Genomic DNA, 5673 nt, shown 5'->3' with positions numbered 1-5673 from the left:
TTCTCTATATGTTCTTTCCAATTTAAATTGTTTGTAACTGCAATTCATAGGTATCTAGTTGAATTTACAGACTTTACAATTGAGTGATTTATCGTGTACCCAAAACTTAATGGATTCCTTTTAGCAATCTTATGGACGATCTCACACTTTTCATTATCTGGGGTCAATTGCCAATTTTCACATCATACAGATATTTTATCTAAATCGTTTTGCATTTGGTTTTATTTTCTGATGATTTTACTAGATGATAAACAATAGCATCATCTGCAAATGACCTAAGACAGCTCCTCAGAGTGTCTCCTAAATCATTTATATAGGTAAGAAACAGCAGAGGGACTATCTGTCTCCTCAAATTCACTTTATTTTAATTTTTGCATAATTATGATTAATGTGTTGTTGTTGTGGTCTTCAGTCCTCAGACTGGTTTGATTCAGCTCTCCATGCTCCTCTATCCTGTGCCAGCTTCTTCATCTCCCAGTACCTATTGCATCCTACATCCTTCTGAATCTGCTTAGTTTATTCATCTCTTGGTTTCCCTCTACAATTTTTATCTTCCATGCTGCCCTCCAATGCTAAATTTGTGATCCTTTGATGCCACAGAACATGTCCTAGCAACCGGTCCCTTCTTGTCAACAAACTGCTCTTCTCCCCAATTCTATTCAATATCTCCTCATTAGTTATGTGATCTACCCATCTAATCTTCAGCATTCTTCTGTAGCATCACATTTCGAAAGCTTCTATTCTCTTCTTGTCCAAACTATTTATCGTCCATGTTTCACTTCCATACATGGCTACACTCTATACAAATACTTTCAGAAACGACTTCCTGACACTTAAATCTATACTCTATGTGAACAAATTTCTCTTCTTCAGAAATGCTTTCCTTGCCATTGCCAGTCTACATTTTATATCCTCTCTACTTTGACCATCATCAGTTATTTTGCTACCCAAATAGCAAAACTCCTTTACTACTTTAAGTGCCACATTTCCTGATCTAATTCCCTCAGCATCACCCGACTTAATTCGACTACATTCCATTATCCTCGTTTTGATTTTGTTGATGTTCATCTTATATCTTCCTTTCAAGACACTGTCCATCCCATCAACTGCTCTTCCAAGTCCTTTGCTGTCTATAATGTCATCGGCGAACCTCAAAGTTTTTATTTTTTCTCCATGGATGTTAATACCAACTCCGAATTTTTCTTTTGTTTCCTTTACTGCTTGCTCAATATACAGATTGAATAACATCAGGGAGAGACTACAACCCTGTCTCACTACCTTCCCAACCACTGCTTCCCTTTCACGCCCCTCGACTCTTATAACTGCCATCTGCTTTCAGTACAAATTGTAAATAGCCTTTATCTCCCTGTATTCTACCCCTGCCACCTTTAGAATTTGAAAGAGAGTATACCAGTTAGCATCGTCAAAAGCTTTCTCTAAGTCTACAAATGTTAGAAACGTAGGTTTGCCTTTCCTTAATCTTTCTTCTAAGATAAGTCGTAAGGTCAGTATTGCCTCTACGGAATCCAAACTATCTTCCTCGAGGTCGGCTTCTACCAGTTTTTCCATTTGTCTGTAAATGTTGTCTACTCCTGGGGCCTTGTTTCGATTCAGGTCTTTCAGTGCTCTTTCAAACTCTTCACGCAGTATCGTATCTCCCCTTTCATCTTCATCTACATCCTCTTCCATTCCCATAATATTGTCCTGAAATACATCGCCCTTGTATAGACCCTCAATATACTCCTTCCACCTTTCTGCTTTCCCTTCTTTACTTAGAACTGGGTCTCCATCTGAGCTCTTGATATTCAAACAAGTGGCTCTCTTTTCTCCAAAGGTTTCTCTAATTTTCCTGTAGGCAGTATCTATCTTACCCCTAGTGAGATAAGCCTCTACATCCTTACATTTGTCCTCTAGCCATCCCTGCTTAGCCAGTTTTCACTTCCTGTCGATCTCATTTTTGAGATGTTTGTATTCTTTTTTGCCTGCTTCATTTACTGCATTTTTATATTTTCTCCTTTCATCAATTAAATTCAATATTTCTTCTGCTACCAAAGGATTTCTACTGGCCCTCGTCTTTTTACCTACTTGATCCTCAGCTACCTTCACTATTTCATCTCTCAAAGGTACCTATTCTTATTCTACTGTATTTCTTTCCCCCATTCCTATCAATTGTTCCCTTATGCTCTCCCTGAAACTCTGTACAACCTCTGGTTCTTTCAGTTTATCCAGGTCCCATCTCCTTAAATTCCCACCTTTTTGCAGTTTCTTCAGTTTTAATCTACAGTTCATAACCAATAGATTGTGGACAGAGTCCACATCTGCCCCTGGAAATGTCTTACAATTTAAAACCTGGTTCCTAAATCTCTGTCTTATCATTATATAATCTATCTGATACCTTTTAGTATCTCCAGGGTTCTTCCATGTACACAACTTTCTTTCATGATTCTTAAACCAAGTGTTAGCTATGATTAAGTTGTGCTCTGTGCAAAATTCTACCAGGCGGCTTCCTCTTTCATTTCTTAGCCCCAATCCATATTCACCTACTACGTTTCCTTCTCTCCCTTTTCCTACAACCGAATTCCAGTCACCCATGACTATTAAATTTTCATCTCCCTTCACTACCTGAATAGTTCCTTTTATCTCATCATACATTTCATCAATTTCTTCATCATCTGCAGAGCTAGTTGGCATATAAACTTGTGCTACTGTAGTAGACGTGGGCTTCGTATCTATCTTGGCCACAATAATGCGTTCACTATGCTGTTTGTAGTAACTTACCTGCATTCCTATTTTCCTATTCATTATTAAACCTACTCCTGCATTACCCCTATTTGATTTTGTATTTATAACCCTGTATTCACCTGACCAAAAGTCTTGTTCCTCCTGCCACCGAACTTCACTAATTCCCACTATATCTAACTTTAACCTATCCATTTCCCTTTTTAAATTTTCTAACCTACCTGCCTGATTAAGGGACCTGATATTCCACGCTCTGATCCGTAGAACGCCAGTTTTCTTTCTCCTGATAATGACATCCTCTTGAGTAGTCCCTGCCAGGAGATCTGAATGGGGGACTATTTTACCTCCGGAATATTTTACCCAAGAGGACGCCATCATCATTTAACCATACAATAAAGCTGCATGCCCTCGGGAAAAATTAAGGCTGTAGTTTCCCCTTGCTTTCAGCCGTTCGCAGTACCAGCACAGTAAGGCCGCTTTGGTTAGTGTTACAAGGTTAGATCAGTCAATCATCCAGACTGTTGCCCCTGCAACTACCGAAAAGGCTGCTGCTTCTCCTCAGGAACCACATGTTTGTCCTGCCACTCAACAGATACCCGTCCGTTGTGGTTGCACCTACGGTACAGCCATCTGTATCGCTGAGGCACGCAAGCCTCCCCACCAACGGCAAGGTCCATGGTTCATATGTACATGAGTATAATCTGCATTTCCATAAAAGAGAAAGGTTGGCCCTCAGTCTTGAGGAATATACTGACAGGTCTCATTTTGTGCTTAGTTTTGTGTATGTCATCAATTTCCTCTCTATTTCTTGATGAATCCCAGTTAATAGCTTTTTAAAGGGTTAAATCAGTAATTGTTTCATTCAAATTGTATTGTTGACTACAAACAAATATAAACTCTGTACTAATTATAAACCTTTGAAGGAACAACCATTAGTATTCTTAAAGTATCTATTTGGCTCTATTCGAATATATGTTAGCAAAGCCAGCCCTTAATAAATTCCAAAGTAATGACCAGTTTTGTCAAAATTATTGTTTGTATAACTATATCTGTTAATTTCATCGTTTAAACAAATAATTCTGCGTAACCCTTGTAGTAGAGGAAACTGTTAAAAAGAAAGAATTTTTCAATATATTCATTTAATTGAATGAGTTACGTTTTAATTGTAATTTCTGTTACTTAAACATCAAACAATGTATAGTTTCAGTACCTATTATTGTGATGATATATAAAGGCCCGATTTTTGGTCCCGAGACAGTCGGTCCATGGCCTGTTTTCAGACGAGGAACCTGTGCTGGTTAGAACAACAATGCATCAACTTAGCTATGAAATAAGTGTAACACAAATAGGCTGTGTGTTGTAACAATGACAGTGTCTGCTCCATTTATTTGAAAGGCTGTGTGGTTAGCGTTTTACTGCTCATAGATATTAAACAGTAAACTATTGTAGCAGTATGCTGATGTTCGCCTGCAAACTATGAGTATTAATGAGGCTTATCAAAATTTGCTAATAGTTAACTGGCCATATTAACTGTGTAATAATGGGAGGGGGGGGGGGGGGGTGTTGTCAACAGTGAAAGTAAATAACTGCGAAACACAAATGTGCACCTGTCGGCTACATCATTTACAGTAGTCAGTGTTGAACTCCCCCCCCCCCCCCCCCCCCCATTTTTGAGCCAGTATAACAACGCAATATGTAGACACTGAGGACTATCAACAACTGTACAACCTTTTATGTTAGTGTGACTACCAAGCAGCTGCACACAAGGACACAGGGATGAATGGCCACTGCCAAACTGTTGCCAAGAACAGAGTTGACTGCCGGTGGCACTGGCACAACATGCACCTGCTCAATTTTATTGGCTGCTTCACAACCCAGGGCATCTGGATCCTAACTTCTACCACCTGAACTACACAGGTGGGAGTTATCCTTAAAACACATCTTCCACTCCCGTAATCATCCTGGCATCAATCTCTGGTAACCCACTGCCCCGCACCCTCCACCGAACAGTTTCCCCTTCCTTCATACTATCACTCCATCCAAATTCACGTTATCATATCACCTGCAGTATGTGGTGCTCCCCAATGGCTACTACAATCATGCATCACATGCCTAGCCCATATACCTGCCACCCCTCCCTCCTACATTCCTAGCTAGCAAACCTCCACATACCTGCTAGCCACACACCCCAATCCCTCTCCCTGTCTCCCACCTATCTCTCCCTCTATCCAACCTGGCTGACACTATCCTCACCACAACCACTTCACCAGCCAAAATGCAGCATTGGCACAGTTAGTACAGCTGGCACCATGATGTAGGGGCGTGTGTGTGTGTGTGTGTGTGTGTGTGTGTGTGTGTGTGTGTGTGTGTGTGTGTGTGTGTGTGTGAAAGGATTACTATGAAAGCTAGGAAGTATTCTTTCTTTTTGTATGTGGCAATTGACAACTCAACAGTTCTGGTTTTTGCTGAGTGGTCCGCTTTAATTCAAAAGTATAATACACAACATTTATATGCAGTGATGTCAAGTTGTATGTCGAAATGAACGATTTTAACAAGATAGCTGAACAGCTCCCCCTCCAACTCTGAAGTCTCCCACACAGCAATGCCACATCATTATTTATTTTCACAGAGCTTTGTCTAGGTCCAAATCATGAGTTGTGTTTGCCAAGGGATATCAAGTGTGGAGTCTAGGCAATAGACAATAGGGCGCTGACACAATCCACAAACAGCAGCTAGTTCTAACCTTGTGTGTTCAGTAGTCACTGTGAAGTATATCAGTACTGACTGCTTATATTTCAGTGATCACTCTGACTCCTAATTTGAAATTCTTTATCAACTGATTAATGCTGAAAAATGATTACACAGGGTGTATATGTGGACAAGGGGAAAAAAAAAATCCCGGATTTCCCAGTTAAAAATCCACTTTCTCCCGGG

This window comes from Schistocerca nitens, chromosome 3 (assembly GCF_023898315.1).
Source record: "Schistocerca nitens isolate TAMUIC-IGC-003100 chromosome 3, iqSchNite1.1, whole genome shotgun sequence".
Classification (NCBI taxonomy): domain Eukaryota; kingdom Metazoa; phylum Arthropoda; class Insecta; order Orthoptera; family Acrididae; genus Schistocerca; species Schistocerca nitens.
The sequence above is the reverse complement of the archived record's forward strand: the minus strand, read 5'-3'. Positions refer to the sequence as shown.